The sequence below is a fragment of the Mercurialis annua genome, linkage group LG1-X, assembly GCF_937616625.2.
Source record: "Mercurialis annua linkage group LG1-X, ddMerAnnu1.2, whole genome shotgun sequence".
NCBI classification, from domain to species: domain Eukaryota; kingdom Viridiplantae; phylum Streptophyta; class Magnoliopsida; order Malpighiales; family Euphorbiaceae; genus Mercurialis; species Mercurialis annua.
The window spans coordinates 47,064,259-47,082,986 of NC_065570.1; the positions used below are offsets into that span (position 1 = coordinate 47,064,259).

Sequence of the window (18,728 nt, forward strand, 5' to 3'; positions counted from 1 at the left end):
CTGAGTAGCCCCATGGTCGCTGTGAATCTAGAAGTATGGTCTCGGGGGTCTCCTTCCCCATTGAAAGTTGGCAGGATCGGTAGCTTCATGCTGTGTGGGATGGTTTCCTCCATGATCTCGGGCGAGAGGGGGGATCCTTTCAACCTGAGATCGTCTATATCCAATTCTTCAGATTTTAGTTTTTTGAGTGCTTTGGCGATCTTCTCTTCCAAATCTTCTTCCACCACATATGTGGCCTTGCTTTTTTGGGGTGTTTCTGACGATTCGCCCTCTCCTTCTTGGTGTTTTTTCTTAGTTTGCTCTTTCCCTGCATCTCTTTCCTGTCGCCTTCTCTTTGGCGGGGCGTCTTCTTTTTCCTTCTCCCTCCGTTCGTCTCTTTTTGAATTCAAACCACTACGGGCGTCCTCCTGGTTGTGCTCATTTCTGGGTGTCTCTGGTGATTCCTCGTTAGATTTGTCTCTGTTCGGACTTTCCTCGTCGCTTGTTCTATTTTCTCGCTGGTTTCTTGCTTCGTTTCTTTCTCCATTCCCTCTGGTTCGGGGTTCCTTGCTCTTATTTTTTTCTGCTCTTGTTTCTCGACGGCTTGGGTTTGCGTTTTCTGTTCTTCCTCTTCTTCTGGGAGCTGTAGGGCTGAAATTTTCCCTTAGGATTTTCATGGTTTCTTCGTGCCTATCGTTCGTTCTTTTGGCTTCGCTAGCCAATCTGTCTAGATTTGCCTGTACTGATTCTAATACCTTTTTCAGCATTTCGTTGTACGAATCTTGTGCTGCTACGTTTGGTGCTTGTTGTTCTTCAGTGCCCAGATTGAAAGCAATTGGGTTGCTTCCCCTCATCGGATTAGTTTGGTATTGAGGTGTTGAAAAAGAGGGCCCTCCGGTATTGCTTTTTTCCCCGGAGTTGTGAAGCCCGTCTTCCGTCACGTTGATTATCTCCGGAGTGTTTTTTGGGTCCATTGGTTGTTTGTCTTTCAGGTTCACTCTTTCAGAAGTCATCTTCTTCAATGAGATTTGTTTTTGAGTTCAGAAAAGCTCCTTCTATTTGAAGTTTAGTTAAGCTCTTCCCACAGACGGCGCCAATTGATGGAGTCTGCCTTCTGAACCGGTGAGTAAGACCTGCAAAACAGGGTAGAAGCTAACCGGACGGTGGTTGTCCGATTAACTCTCCGATGCTAAAGTCAGTTTAGAGCTTTGAGCAGCGTTTTGTGTATATGAATGTAATTGTGATTCTAGGTATACCTCGTGCTCCTTTTATAGTAGTCGAATATACCTAGTAGAGTTGTATTAGGCAGGTGAATCCTACTTTGTAGGGATTCGGCGATATCGTAGGGATTCTCCTGATTTGTCGTGATCTACCTTAATCTGATAAGAGTCCTATTTAGGAACGTCTTCCTAAATAGTCTTATCTTCCTAAAGTAGAGCCTATCCTTCCATATATAGTGTTTGTGTCCGAATAGGACAATTACTTCCATTTTTAGTCGATTACCCGAATCCCGGACCTAACGCGCTTTGGGCGGATCATATGGGATTCGGTCTTTATTAGCATATCACCGGATCTTAAGGGATTCGGCGTCTCTTCCATATCTTCGGATCTTCAGGGGGAGTCCGGTATCATCTGAGAGTGGATCTCCTGTGACTCGGCTCCATTATATTTACAATAGGATTCGGTATCCATCAATTATCATCTAATTATCATACTCCAGTGTTATGATAACGACAAGATAATCAGAACCTATTTTATCATACATTATCATAGATATTATCATATATGTACCATAAATATTATCATCTCGTTATCATATGATAAAACATTATCATATGACACTATTTCTGTAAAAAAAATTCCAAGTAAGTATCATATTATCATACTATATAAGCTTATCATTATATTATCATAAAAACATTATTGTACTATTATCATTATCGTACATTTGTATTATCATAACCTTATCATAATCAAATAATGTTATGATAACGATATGTTAATACAGTGTTATTCATATGATAATCAGACACTGTTTTTTTTGTAAAAAAATCAATTTTCTCTGCAGTGTTATGATACTTACATGATAATGCAGTGGTGATACTCATATGATAATCAGAAGCTGTTTTTTTGCAGAAATCGTTTTTTGTGCAGAAAATCGTTTTTAATAAAGATTTTTAGATTTAGAATTGGAAAAATTCAATAGTAATTTATTTAGATCTAAAAGTTAAAAGAAATCGTATTAATCACCACGAGTTGAGGAAAATCGCTAAAATCAAATATGAAAAACGGCGGAGCGATGGTGGGATGATGGCGGAACGACGACGGAGCGATGAATTAACGATGAAGAAGAAGAGAATAAAAATGAAGAAGAAATAAAGATAAAGAAGAAGAAGAAGAAAATGAAGAAAAAAATGGCGAAAAAAAACAGAGAAGAAGAAAGCCAATGAAGAGGAAAGAGAAAAAGAGAGAGAAAAAAGAAAAGAAATGACAGCTGTCACTTATAAATCCCTAATAATATAGTTAGAGTAAAATAATAATAATGAATAGGTATAATTATAATATAAATAGGTGTTAGAGTAAACAAAGTAAATATATTAAAGGGCTCCTTACAAATTTATCTCAAAAACAAAAATAATAGAATAATATTATACCTCAACACAGAAAAGTTAGAAAAAATACATCGCAACTTTTTAGATATTATATTTTTACTCTACATGACAAAAGGTTAATGATTTTACTCCAACATAAAAAATGCATGACCTAACACTTTCCTTATTTTCTATCTTTCTTTCTCTTTTCACTTCTTTTCTATTTCTCTCTCTTCTTTCACTTTTCTTCTTTTTCTTTCTTCCTTTTTTTCCCTGCATTTTTCACTTTCACTTTTTTTTTAATTTTCCGTCATCTTCAATCTTGTAATTTTATTTCAAAATTTTTAATTATTTACGTATCATTATTTTTTATCTCGCAATTTGATCTTTCAGATCTAGATATAAAAAAGCAGCAGTGATATTATCATATCGGTATCACAAATTTTTTCAAAATATTATCATAAAAGAAGCAGTGACATTATCATCTCGGTATAATGTTTCTGTTAAAAAAATTATTTTTCGTATGTTATCATACTATTATCGTTAACTTTGTCATACTTTTATCATCTGTTTTTATAAAAATTATCATAACATTATCATAATATACTTTATCATAACAGTATCATAAATATATTATCATAATATTATCATGACGTACTTTATCATAGCTGTATCGTAACCTTTTATCATTAACCTTATCATACTATTATCATAACATTATCATAATAAACTTTATCATAAGAATATCATAAAATATTATCATAACATTATTATAACGTATTTTATCATAACTATATCATATACTTATCATACTGTTATCATAAACCTTATCATACTATTATCATAATCGTATAATATTATGATACTGATATGATAACGTTATGATACAGACATGCTAACGTTAATGATACCGATATGATAATCAAATACTTTTCTTGACAGAAAATCGTTTTTCTCTACGGTGTTATGATAATGGTATGATAACGTCATAGTGATAACGATATGATAATCAAGCGCTGTTTTCTGCAAAAAAAATCGTTTTTCTGCAGAAAATCGTTTTTTTCAACTGGAAAATCGTTTTTAATGTAGATTTTCAGATCTCAAACTGAAAAAAATTCAAGAACAATTTTTTTAGATCTGAGAGTTAAAATAAATCGTAATAATCACCACGAGTTAAGAAAAAATTGCTAAAATATGGAAGAACGATGAATCAACGGCAAAGCGAAGATGAAGCGAAGGCGGAGCAACAGCGGAGTGACGACGGAGTGATGACGAATCGTTGAAGGAACGACGACGACGTGATAAAGAAAGGAAAAAATGAAGAAGAAGAAAACAATGAAGAAGAAAAAAAATGGAGAAGAAGAAGATGAAGAAGAAACAGAGAGAGAGAGAGAGAGAGAGAGAGTAAATCTGAGAAAAAAAAGAGATATATATTAGAGTAAAAATAAAATATTTAGAGTAAAAAAATAAGAAATAAGTATTATTATAATAAAAAAAGACTATAGAGTAAAAAAAATAAAAGTGCTAAAAAGGTGAGGTATTTTTTATATGTTTTCCTTGTTGAATTATAATTTACTATTATTTTAAAAAATAGAGTGTTTTACCTAATTTTCTCTATATTAAAATAGTGAGGTATTTTCTCTATCTTTTCCTTATTGAGGTAGGAAATCATATTATATTTAAAAAGAGAGTATTTTTCCTAATTTTCTCTTTTCTCTATCTTTTCTTTATTGAAGTAGGAAATCAAATTATTTTTAAAAATGGAGTATTTATCCTAATTTTCTCTAAAAAAAATCCTATATAATAACTTAATAATTGTAAATATTTAGTAGCAGTAGAATTAAAATGTGTATGTGAGAATTTAAACATATGCAAATCGATACTTTTTCAAAAATAATGAAAATGACACTCCTCAAGTCCTTAATTTTTCCATTTCTTTGCATTTAACCACTAAATATTTGACACTGCATTAAAATTTATCTAACAGTGTAATCTTACTTAATAACTTATGATTATGAAAAAAAATTAGGCCAAATCACTCAAAAATTAGGCCAAATCACTCAAAAATTACGTAATATCCCGTATTTTTCATTTATTATTTTTTTTATTTTGCATTCAAATTTTTGCATTACGTTGACCTTTAGATAAATTTTTTTTATTTATTATTATTAAATATGTTTATTTAATTTTATTTAAATCGTTCATTGATTCGGTAGTGTTTCGATTCATCTTTGATTCGAGTTTGGTTTGTATTATTAAATTAAATAAATTAACCATGCATTTTGTTTATTCAAAGAAAAAGAAAAATAGATATTGCCTTAAGCATGCATGCACGACATGCATTTAATTACTTTGCTTCACTTTTTTTGTTTTTTGGCCCATTAAATTCTTATTTGGCCAAATTATAGCCCATGTGTTCTTCCATCCTATTTACATAGCAGTAAGTTTTGCTCTCTTAACTTCTTAAATATTTAACTTCTTTAAATCTAATTTAAATTCCTATTTAAGAAACGTTTTAGACAAAACAATCATTCCTCACACTTTCATCAAACCCTAGCCGTCCTCTTTACTCCAGAATCTCTAAAAATTCATGGTGCAATTCATCCTCCAAGTCTTGTATTCATTCGGTAAGTAATTGTTCTTTCATTCTCTGTTTTAGCTGAAATCGACACTTCCGTATTTTTAATCGTTCTTTTTCGTTTTAGCGTATTATTTGGATCTGTGTCGTCCTAGTTAAAGTAGACTCACGCCTCTACGATTTTCATCTTCGTTTTCGCAAAACGGTACGTAGTTAATCTGTTTGAGCCGCCGTCGTTTCATCGCTTTTTGATTGTGTTTGTATCAATTTTCATATGTTTGTTCTGCCAAATTCCAACATTGTTTTCAAGCATAATTCTTGTTGAGATTAAGCTATAGACTCATGATTTATTATTCATTAATCGTTTGTATGAGTTGCCTTTAACCTCATCGATTCCGGTTCTTGTGCATCGTTCTCGGTTTTGCAGCGAGGTGCCTTGTTGTTGTTCTTGGTTTCATTTAGTGTGATTGGTTTTTGCCGATGATTTGTTCCTTTGCCATAGTTATTTGGTGTGATTGGTTTCATTTGGTGTGATTGGTTGTTGCCGATAGTTGGTTTCATTTGATTATGATTGATGATTTTGGCAAGTTTTGAGTTTCTGGGTTCGTACTATAATATGTTGGAGTTGGGTTTTGAATGTTTGAAAGAGATGATGATATGGCAGGTGTTGGTTGGCTCATTTGATTTATTTTTGACTAAAGGTTTATTAAGGTCACTGATTTGTTTTGGATTAATATAAATAGTTCTTTAAGTTATTATTTAACTACCTTATAATTGATTTTGATTTTTAAATTACGGATTTAATTCCGACTTATATTTTGGCAATTTAATAATATTATTACTTATAATTTGAAATTTACTTTGGGCATTATTATTTTAAATTTAGATTTAATATTAATCTTTTTTATAATTTAAATGATTTTAGATTTAATTGAATTATTGACTTTGATTTCTAAATTGGAGATTTCATTTTAATTACAAAGATTGTCAAATTAGTAATATTATTTTTAAAACCTAAAAATAATATTTGAGTTATTAAATTAATAATTATTTTTAATTATTATTTAATTGTTATTTTGAGATTTTGGCTTAGAGTGCTAATGTGACTAAATTTATAATTTAGCTTTTAATTATTCTTCTAATTGTTTTTAACGATGAGTTTTGTTTGAATTTATTTATTACTTGGGTAATTAAGTTATTTTAAGTATTGACTGGGCGTGTCAATTTAACGTTTGAGATTTTGAATGTCTTTCTTAATTTATTTTAATTAAATAAATTGGTTGTAACTTGGGTTACTTGAAGTTAAAGTTATTGGGTTTCGTTTTAAATATTGATTTATTATTTTATCAAAGTTGATTCTATAATTATAAACTATGGTTTATAATTGGATATAATTACATTTATTTTATCAAAGTTGTTTTTGGGCATTATAGACTCTGGTTGAGATTTTAATAAAATATTTTGGGTCGGGTTAAATTTGGGTCACCCGACATGTGAGGTAGCTTGGTAGTTATTGGTAACTCGGCTAACCCAATATTTGAGGAAATTGATTTAAGTTATTATTTACTTATTATTTAAATAATATTTTCAGGAACGAATTTTAAAACGGAAACCCAATAGACTTGGCTTATTTATTTATTTGAATATTGTGTCTACTCAAGGTGGTTCGTATTTTGACTCGGGTCATTATGTAATTAATTGTTCTTTTTGCTTTGGCTATGCTTGTGCGAGACTTGGTATTGTGCTAGTCCTATGTGGTGTCTAGTATTCTTAGAGTTAGGGGTTGAATGGATTTTAACTTATATATTGTTTTAGACCCGTCGTCTGCTCGTGCTTCGGGGTCTACGCAGGGTTAGCTGTTTGCCAAGAATCACGTGGATAAGCAAGCAGTGAGTTTGTAGTGCTATTTACCGATTTATTAAGTACCGTATCGTATTTTAATATTATAAATGCTTTTGAACTGTTTTTACGGATTATGAATCTGGATTGAAACGAGCTACTCGATAGGCTTGTATCGAGACTGTGTGCACCGGTGAGTACTCTGGGAAACGGCAGACTAAAGTCTTGCTTACGCTGGTATATATTTATGACGAGGATTTGTTCCCGTCCACTCTGGGTTTATCAGTATGCTATGTCATACTTACGCTGGGATCATTTCAATACTGTTTTCCATAATCATATTATATTAGTATAAACTGTTTTGATTTAAGGGTTTTAAATTTAATAAATGTAAATAGTATTGCGAACTCATCTCAGTATTTCTGACCCCGTTGTTTCCCAAATTTTCCAGGTTTATGAATTGAAAGTTGGTCCACTCCGAATCTTTTATTCTTCGGAGGTTTATTAATTGTCAAACTGATTTTTATTCTTAGACCGCAGTAGTAAACTAGAAGTCCATATTATATTAGATGTTTGTCGGATTGGTCTGACTGGCTTTATTTTATGCTTTGGCATACTTATTTGTTTAACTCTGGCTATTTATTATTTAATGTAAGTAATTATATTTAAGTTGTTATATTACTTTGTATGTTTGATTTTATCCGCAAGGCTTGCTACGGGTTTTGGTACAACCATACCCATACCCTAGCGCTGGTCGCGATCCATGAAATTGGGTCGTGACAAACTTGGTATCAGAGCTTTGGTTTCAAACCAAGGCCATTTGCTTGCTCTGTGTTTACTCTGTTAGGTCGTTTTTGAGTCATAGGTACTACTGCGGAATTAGGTTTCATGTCTTGTCTTTGAAATGTCATCTTTTAATTTTTAACTTTCTGCCTACACCGATAGGATTACGTCAAGTCAGTCAATATTGATGTTTTGATTTGATGCTATTATTTTTATCTTATTAACGCCATTTCACTTCAGTGATTTTAAATTGCTTTTGATTTCTAGGAAAATTCTATGGTGGTAATTTGCTTTAATTCATGCTTGGGCATGATGTTATTTTTCTTATCATGTTGTTGATGCGTTTCACTGGGTGATAAATTTTTGGCTGTTTTATGCCTTTTATAAAAATTATTGACGTTGAATTATTTTGTGAGTACTTCTGGTTTTGGCCGAGAGCCTTGATTTTAAAAATGATATTTTGTTAGACTTGACATTGTTTCGGGATTAAATAATTTTTAACTGAAAAATGTTTTTCACGTTTTGTGGATTATGTTGCTGGCCACGTATTGGTTTAATTTTTCTTAAGAAAATTATTTTTGCCTAACTGGTGTTTTGAGACAAAAAATCAAATGGATAGTCTCGACACGACACCCTAAAACATTATTTTTTTTATCTTGGTAGTAAAATAAAATTCTTATATTCAAAATTTAACATTTGACTGAGATTGGAAAAAAAAAAGCTGTTATTTTGAAATAAAATGAATTTCTCGTATTAAAAAAAATTAATGTTACGTCTATCATGGTGTGTTCAAAATATTTTCTCTGAAATAAAATTATTTATTTAAAAGGGGATATCGTTTTGATGATTTAATATTACTTCTATTTTTTTTTCATATTTTGGTTGTCAACACTTTGGTGTTGTTTGTATTATGCTCGATTTGCTAGTTTTGACGAAAGCTGTATTTATGAAAAGGTTGTTAAAGAATAATTGTTTTCTCACTTAGAAAATGAGTCTGATGTTGTTAATTGGGTGACTTCGAGCTTTTTATTTTGAAAATATAGATATTTGTTTTGAAATGCGTTTTTCCGGATTTGAAAATATTTTGTATACATTTTACAGATGGTAATTGCGGGTTGACTTGGGTCACCCAATTTGGGAGTTGAGCTTCGAAGTTTTAATTACTCGGCTAACTCGATGATTTTAAACTGAGACGTTTGGGAATAAAAAAAAATTTATTAACCAATGTTTCATAAGGAGGTTCCGGAATATGATTTTTTAAAACTGTGGGACTCGACATGAACTTGAAGTATATTTTGTAAATACTATCTTTCAAAATTGGTTTTAATGCGCACTTTTGATCAATATCACAATTCTTTTTATTCTGAATTGACGTTTTGAACATGTTATTACATGATTTAATGTTTTAATCATTGTTGGGCTGTTTGAGTTACTACTATGTTGGTAGGAATACGTTGATTTGATAAGTTGTTGCATGCTCAACTCTTTGGTATAATTTTGTTTACCTACCCTGATGATTGTTGTCTTATTGCAAGATATTTAAATGCTTTTCGGTCGTATGAAAATTAATGACCTATAGTGTTGTGTTATTATTTTGTCTCTCATGTTTGGTTAAGTTATGCTATGGTAGTTATTGTTCTCGTTTGCCTCATTGTGTGGAGTATAACGTGAGGACACTACTCCCTAATTTATCTTTGGCTTAACTTTGACATTGGTGTCGATGTGCGATTCGAACCTTTGTTTTGTCCCTACGACTAGTTTAGATGTTCTAATTGGTTTAGCCTGAACTCTGAAAGATCGAAGTGGTTAATTTTGTTACCAAGAAATTTGGAGGAGCGATTCTCAAGAGCTGTTCGTAGACTTGAATTCTGAATCTGTCCTGGTCAGAGGAAGGCGATTCGAGTTATATTACTCAACACCGGTGAAATAATTCTTCGCGTGGGTGTTTGCCTCGTGCGTGAAATTTCGAGCTTATGCGTTTCTACGTCAGGCTCATTTGTGATAAATTGTAGTATCGAAAGTTTTGGCTGTTCGCGTTATTGAATTAGATATGCAATCTGTGAATCGAGGTTGATCAGTGTAGTAATACACTGGTGTTTTCTTTAGGTGGGTCAGTGAAATACTGAAACTCATAGTGGAGCTGTTAAGGCGGTCGTGTTGCTTTGATGCCTTGGAAAATTTTCAATTCAATTTGAGAGGATATTCGTTGTTAGGTAAATTTTAGTTTCGTTGTCGGTTTTGGGTTATTTCGTTAATGACGATGCAAATTGGTGGACTAGGATAATGGAGATGGGCAAATATGTCAAGATGGGCGAGTGCACGTCTCACAGAGTGTAATGTCTAGGAAATGTTTCGAGGGAAAATTGATTTCAAATGTTAACTTGTTAAAGTAATTGAAATGTTTTTATCACGTAATTGTGCCTAGACATGTCATGAACATGCATTTGAAATGCCACGAATAGGAAACTGCATTGAGCAATTAGTATGATCACTAATTAAAAGAGAAATAAATAATTGATACATGCATTTAGAACATTCATCACTACATTAAATTATTAGGGTTGAATGCAACTCTTTGGTGATGAGAGCTGTCATCACCCTAGCGCACAATTATGTAAAACAAATTTTACCAGTGAAACTTTTCAAGAAAAAAAATGTTTTTATAAACTCGCGAGTTATATTGTGAAAACGGTGTTTAAAAAGTTACTAAAATTTCAAACGATTTTAAAATTTTTATCTGGTTGGTATCTAGACAATACTCTGTGATGACGGTGGTGATTTAAAAGGTACATTGTAAGGATTTATTCTATATTGTTGGAGTATCAGTGTTTGGTAATTAGGAGCTATGGTTATAAGGTTGCACTCGAGGTTTAGTTGTGGTAAGTGCGGAAAAATATTGAGTTCGGATTAAAGAATTGTGTCAGCTTAGATTATTTAAATTGAGGATTTTTGATTTCAAGAAATTGGTTATGCTCTGTGTGTTTACTTACATTGAAAGATTTAAAATAAATTTTTATTTTACGGATTCGATTTCTGTCCAAAAAGTTTTGATGCTGATATGGAAATTTTTCGTAAATAAAGGAATTGTTATTTGTGAAATGTTAACTTTTGAAAAGTGATGAAACTTTGACAGTTTTGATTTAAAAACGGATTTTAAATTTTTCTAAATGAACGATTTTATAAAAATCATGAATTTATTATGAAAGTACAGTTATGTGGAGATTTCAAATTAAGAGTGTTTTATTATGTTGATGCGTTTACGAACCTAGAAGATTTTCATCGGGATAATTATTTTCGGCTAAAAAAAATCAAACTAAAGGCGGATGGTGTTATTATATATTTGTGTTTATGGAAAGCGTTTTTTTTAAAAAAAAATAAATTTGGTTCGAGCATAACCAATAAACCGATAAATTGTGATTTGATCTAATGATCTCCTATAGGATTCGAGGTTATAGTAATTGATAAAAAAATTGGAGGAAAAAAAAAGTTTGTTATCTGAAGTTTAAGTTAGGATTTCCTTAGAAATTTATGTGTTTTCGTACATCTTGGTTCGCGAAGTTGATGATATTGTTGAACTGATTTTAGTTAGTTGAACGGAGACGATTTTTGTGGTGTTTAATTTTCAGCTGTTAGTTGTTTAGAGCTTATATAATCAGGACGACATTTTGGTTTGTTGTATGCTTGTTAACGGGAGTTTTAAGGTTCTCATGAGGTATTTGGTGTTGTGATCACGGGATGGTATAGTGCATAGGCGTAAGAGATGTAAGATTATTTTCAGTGAGAGTGTCTATATATTTCTGTTTGTAGCATTAGAGTTTGGCTTAGTAAGATTACGATTTGAATTTTGGGATTGTTCCAACACGTTTAGTGTTGCTTTGGTAGTCTTTGAGACTTGAGCCTGTTATTTTCGAAATTTTTCCTCGTGTAGCGTGTTGGTTATTCCCGGTTAGAAAATAAATTTTCAATCCGTTCACCCGTGGTGTTTGAGAAGTCGTTGATGTACCAAATTGTTGAACTCAGAATTATTTCGCGTATGTTTGGGGTGACCATTCGAGTTTTTAAATCAGTTTTAAACTCGAGATCGAATTTCTCTAAGTTGGGGAGAATGTAATACCCCATATATATTTTTCTGCGTGTTTTTTTTTGTTGATTTATGTTTCGTTTCGCTTTGACTCTCCTCAGTTTCCATTGTGGTAGGATTACCCTTGATGAGAGTTTATTTAATCTAGTGAGATTGCGGTTGTGTTTTGCTTAGGTAGAATTAGGCGGTGTTATTTTATTTCCGTTGAGTTGTCACCTGGTCGTAAAGTGATTTTGGGAATCAGAAATGGTGATTCGTATTTGTTTTCTTTCGTTCCGTAGAGGATGCGTTGCTCCGTATTTTGAGTTATGTGTGATTTCTTGCGTGCTATAATTGATTTTATAGTACTTTTGTTTTGTGGTAAATTCGAGGACGAATTTTTAATAAGTTGGAGAGAATGTAATATTCCGTATTTTTCATTTATTATTTTTTTTATTTTGTATTCAAATTTTTGCATTACGTTGACCTTTAGATAAATTTTTTTTATTTATTATTATTAAATATGTTTATTTAATTTTATTTAAATCGTTCATTGATTCGGTAGTGTTTCGATTCATCTTTGATTCGAGTTTGGTTTGTATTATTAAATTAAATAAATTAACCATGCATTTTGTTTATTCAAAGAAAAAGAAAAATAGATATTGCCTTAAGCATGCATGCACGACATGCATTTAATTACTTTGCTTCACTTTTTTTGTTTTTTGGCCCATTAAATTCTTATTTGGCCAAATTATAGCCCATGTGTTCTTCCATCCTATTTACATAGCAGTAAGTTTTGCTCTCTTAACTTCTTAAATATTTAACTTCTTTAAATCTAATTTAAATTCCTATTTAAGAAACGTTTTAGGGTATAAACGAAAAATTGTTTCAAGGTGGGGGTTTTTTAAGTAATTAGGCCAACTAAAAAATAGTAAATATGCAAAATGAATATAATGTTATCTAAAAACTATCATTTCATTATAACTTTAGTACATTTTCTACTTAATGTCTATCAAAATATAAAAAAATTAATAAAAATAATAATCATAACATATAGGCTTAATGCCTTAAAAGAACCCTAACCTTTCATCTCCTTTTCAATCCTACCCTGATGTTGCAAATTTGTCAATTTTATCCTATAATGCATTTTTTCATTTCAATTGTTCTCTAAAGCATAAAATTGTCCTTTTTATTTGGTAAAAATTCTCTAAATTGACCCTTTTTTGCATTAGATTAACTATTTATGTTAAATTTACCATTTTAAAAAAAAAATTATTAAACTTTTGTCAAATAAATAAAGGTCAATTTTATGCTTTAGGGTACAATTGAAATGACAAAATGCAAACTGGGGTAAAATTGACAATTTTTCAACGTCAGAGTATGATTGAAAAGGGGATGAAAGGTCGGGGTTTTTTAAGGCATTAAGCCTAACATAGATAATATCTATCTAACCTTTCTTACTTGAAATTTAAAATTAACAGTCTAATAACTATGAATTTGGCATAGCTTTAATGTAATCTTTGTACTTTTCAGTTTGTTGGTTCTTTGGAATGCAGCATTCAAGTTTAACTCTTGACCTCTATTTCAAAATTCTACAAAATAATCTTCAATTTCAAATGATCGGCAGCCATCTTTTACTCTACCTCAAACTAAATAAGCATGAAATGGACATTACAAAGTATTTGTATTATATTTCTATGAAAGAGTTTCTGCTACAAAATAAAATTGTACAATTTTCATCAATGAAAACAAACTTAAACATCATCAAAAGTGGAGCATTTATAATAAATTATGATGAACAATCAGCAGCAAATATAATGACTGCATACAAAAGTTTAGACATCATTAAATATGGGAACATATTGAGTAAAGAAACAACATAAATGAAAGACAAAGAAGAACAAGAACAAACAGAGAAATTTTAAAGCTGTCATTGTTGATCCAAGGCAATCTGAAATTCAAGTTTGAAAATCTACAGAAAAAAATAAATTTTAAAGTTTTCTCTGAGTTTCAATACAATAAACAACCATTTTCAGAACAGGTAAAAAAAATCTTGAAACATAGAATATCGGCCATGTTTGGTTCATTGAATGAAATAACATGGAATAAAATAGCTATTACATAAGTAATGGAATAACTATACTTTACTTTTTGAGAGGAGTGTTTATTCCACAAAATCATGAAATAGCAATTCCGTATAACAGGCTTAATGCCTTTAAAAAAAAACCCGACCTTTCGTCCCCTTGTCAATCCTACCTTGACGTTGAAAATTTGTCAATTTTATCCTAATTTGCATTTTTTTTCATTTCAATTGTACCCTAAAGCATAAAAATATCATTTCTTTATTTAACAAAAGTTCAAAAAAAAAACTTTAAAAATTATCAATTTAATATAAAAAATTAATCTAATGCAAAAAAGGTCAATTTAGAGAATATTTTTGAACTTTTGTCAAATAAAAAAAGGTCAATTTTATGCTTCATGGTACAATTGAAATGAAAAAAATGCAAAATAGGATAAAGAGAAAATTACACATATAAGCTAATTGCGGGCTATTATTACAAAACTGCTAAGTTGCCAATTTCTTTTCATCAATGCTAATTTGCTCTTTACATTAGAGAGCTGCTAATGATACATTATTACATTTCTTACGTGTGTCATCCAATATTTACACGTGTCCTTCTCCTTTCAAACTCTCACTATTTTTCTCATAAAATGCTAAGTTGTCCTTCCTATATTTCTATCCAATGGCTCTCCGCTCTCTTTTTTTTATCTAAGGCTTCCCATTTGTTTTATTTTTTTGTATAAAATATTCTTATCCTATGTATATACGACTCACATAATTAAGATTAGTACTTTATTTAAATTTTTTTGAAGATTTGATGATTTATTTAACATAAATAAAAATATCATTTTATTTATTGTTTGATATATTAAAATTATTATATTCCTTTATTTTAAATGTCTTCAATTTTTTTATATTTTTAAAAATTAATTAACTATTATTGTTGGCTTTTTTTACCATTTTAATTTTTTTCTCAACACTTTATTTCTATTTCTCGTCATTTTTTTCTTTTTCATTTTTTTTATTTTTCACTAACTATTATTGTTTTTTTTTTTGAATAATTTTATTCGAAATTTTGGCAGTTTTTTTTATTATTTTCTTACTCTTAACTGTTATTTTGGCAGTTTTTTTTATTATTTTCTTACTCTTAACTATTATTTTTCACTAACTATTATTATTTTCTTTTTCAGTTTTTTTTTTGAATAATTTTTATTTTACGGATTCGATTTCTGTCCAAAAAGTTTTGATGCTGATATGGAAATTTTTCGTAAATAAAGGAATTGTTATTTGTGAAATGTTAACTTTTGAAAAGTGATGAAACTTTGACAGTTTTGATTTAAAAACGGATTTTAAATTTTTCTAAATGAACGATTTTATAAAAATCATGAATTTATTATGAAAGTACAGTTATGTGGAGATTTCAAATTAAGAGTGTTTTATTATGTTGATGCGTTTACGAACCTAGAAGATTTTCATCGGGATAATTATTTTCGGCTAAAAAAAATCAAACTAAAGGCGGATGGTGTTATTATATATTTGTGTTTATGGAAAGCGTTTTTTTTAAAAAAAAATAAATTTGGTTCGAGCATAACCAATAAACCGATAAATTGTGATTTGATCTAATGATCTCCTATAGGATTCGAGGTTATAGTAATTGATAAAAAAATTGGAGGAAAAAAAAAGTTTGTTATCTGAAGTTTAAGTTAGGATTTCCTTAGAAATTTATGTGTTTTCGTACATCTTGGTTCGCGAAGTTGATGATATTGTTGAACTGATTTTAGTTAGTTGAACGGAGACGATTTTTGTGGTGTTTAATTTTCGGCTGTTAGTTGTTAGAGCTTATATAATCAGGACGACATTTTGGTTTGTTGTATGCTTGTTAACGGGAGTTTTAAGGTTCTCATGAGGTATTTGGTGTTGTGATCACGGGATGGTATAGTGCATAGGCGTAAGAGATGTAAGATTATTTTCAGTGAGAGTGTCTATATATTTCTGTTTGTAGCATTAGAGTTTGGCTTAGCAAGATTACGATTTGAATTTTGGGATTGTTCCTACACGTGTAGTGTTGCTTTGGTAGTCTTTGAGACTTAAGCCTGTTATTTTCGAAATTTTTCCTCGTATAGCGTGTTGGTTATTCCCGGTTAGAAAATAAATTTTCAATCCGTTCACCCGTGGTGTTTGAGAAGTCGTTGATGTACCAAATTGTTGAACTCAGAATTATTTCGCGTATGTTTGGGGTGACCATTCGAGTTTTTAAATCAGTTTTAAACTCGAGATCGAATTTCTCTAAGTTGGGGAGAATGTAATACCCCATATATTTTTCAGCGTGTTTTTTTTTGTTGATTTATGTTTCGTTTCGCTTTGACTCTCCTCAGTTTCCATTGTGGTAGGATTACCCTTGATGAGAGTTTATTTAATCTAGTGAGATTGCGGTTGTGTTTTGCTTAGGTAGAATTAGGCGGTGTTATTTTGTTTCCGTTGAGTTGTCACCTGGTCGTAAAGTGATTTTGGGAATCAGAAATGGTGATTCGTATTTGTTTTCTTTCGTTCCGTAGAGGATGCGTTGCTCCGTATTTTGAGTTATGTGTGATTTCTTGCGTGCTATAATTGATTTTATAGTACTTTTGTTTTGTGGTAAATTCGAGGACGAATTTTTAATAAGTTGGAGAGAATGTAATATTCCGTATTTTTCATTTATTATTTTTTTTATTTTGTATTCAAATTTTTGCATTACGTTGACCTTTAGATAAATTTTTTTTATTTATTATTATTAAATATGTTTATTTAATTTTATTTAAATCGTTCATTGATTCGGTAGTGTTTCGATTCATCTTTGATTCGAGTTTGGTTTGTATTATTAAATTAAATAAATTAACCATGCATTTTGTTTATTCAAAGAAAAAGAAAAATAGATATTGCCTTAAGCATGCATGCACGACATGCATTTAATTACTTTGCTTCACTTTTTTTGTTTTTTGGCCCATTAAATTCTTATTTGGCCAAATTATAGCCCATGTGTTCTTCCATCCTATTTACATAGCAGTAAGTTTTGCTCTCTTAACTTCTTAAATATTTAACTTCTTTAAATCTAATTTAAATTCCTATTTAAGAAACGTTTTAGGGTATAAACGAAAAATTGTTTCAAGGTGGGGGTTTTTTAAGTAATTAGGCCAACTAAAAAATAGTAAATATGCAAAATGAATATAATGTTATCTAAAAACTATCATTTCATTATAACTTTAGTACATTTTCTACTTAATGTCTATCAAAATATAAAAAAATTAATAAAAATAATAATCATAACATATAGGCTTAATGCCTTAAAAGAACCCTAACCTTTCATCTCCTTTTCAATCCTACCCTGATGTTGCAAATTTGTCAATTTTATCCTATAATGCATTTTTTCATTTCAATTGTTCTCTAAAGCATAAAATTGTCCTTTTTATTTGGTAAAAATTCTCTAAATTGACCCTTTTTTGCATTAGATTAACTATTTATGTTAAATTTACCATTTTAAAAAAAAAATTATTAAACTTTTGTCAAATAAATAAAGGTCAATTTTATGCTTTAGGGTACAATTGAAATGACAAAATGCAAACTGGGGTAAAATTGACAATTTTTCAACGTCAGAGTATGATTGAAAAGGGGATGAAAGGTCGGGGTTTTTTAAGGCATTAAGCCTAACATAGATAATATCTATCTAACCTTTCTTACTTGAAATTTAAAATTAACAGTCTAATAACTATGAATTTGGCATAGCTTTAATGTAATCTTTGTACTTTTCAGTTTGTTGGTTCTTTGGAATGCAGCATTCAAGTTTAACTCTTGACCTCTATTTCAAAATTCTACAAAATAATCTTCAATTTCAAATGATCGGCAGCCATCTTTTACTCTACCTCAAACTAAATAAGCATGAAATGGACATTACAAAGTATTTGTATTATATTTCTATGAAAGAGTTTCTGCTACAAAATAAAATTGTACAATTTTCATCAATGAAAACAAACTTAAACATCATCAAAAGTGGAGCATTTATAATAAATTATGATGAACAATCAGCAGCAAATATAATGACTGCATACAAAAGTTTAGACATCATTAAATATGGGAACATATTGAGTAAAGAAACAACATAAATGAAAGACAAAGAAGAACAAGAACAAACAGAGAAATTTTAAAGCTGTCATTGTTGATCCAAGGCAATCTGAAATTCAAGTTTGAAAATCTACAGAAAAAAATAAATTTTAAAGTTTTCTCTGAGTTTCAATACAATAAACAACCATTTTCAGAACAGGTAAAAAAAATCTTGAAACATAGAATATCGGCCATGTTTGGTTCATTGAATGAAATAACATGGAATAAAATAGCTATTACATAAGTAATGGAATAACTATACTTTACTTTTTGAGAGGAGTGTTTATTCCACAAAATCATGAAATAGCAATTCCGTATAACAGGCTTAATGCCTTTAAAAAAAAACCCGACCTTTCGTCCCCTTGTCAATCCTACCTTGACGTTGAAAATTTGTCAATTTTATCCTAATTTGCATTTTTTTTCATTTCAATTGTACCCTAAAGCATAAAAATATCATTTCTTTATTTAACAAAAGTTCAAAAAAAAAACTTTAAAAATTATCAATTTAATATAAAAAATTAATCTAATGCAAAAAAGGTCAATTTAGAGAATATTTTTGAACTTTTGTCAAATAAAAAAAGGTCAATTTTATGCTTCATGGTACAATTGAAATGAAAAAAATGCAAAATAGGATAAAGAGAAAATTACACATATAAGCTAATTGCGGGCTATTATTACAAAACTGCTAAGTTGCCAATTTCT

The 18,728-nt window shown here is 30.2% G+C and overlaps 1 long non-coding RNA gene across 1 annotated transcript; it reads left to right on the plus strand.

Annotated features, from left to right (window-relative positions):
- The first annotated feature begins 4,924 nt into the window (after positions 1-4,924).
- Positions 4,925-7,375, plus strand: LOC126665689 (uncharacterized). The gene is made up of 3 exons (XR_007637682.2): positions 4,925-5,197; positions 5,276-5,353; positions 6,964-7,375. It is a non-coding gene; the product is annotated as an uncharacterized LOC126665689 (long non-coding RNA).
- The last annotated feature ends 11,353 nt before the right edge of the window (positions 7,376-18,728 follow it).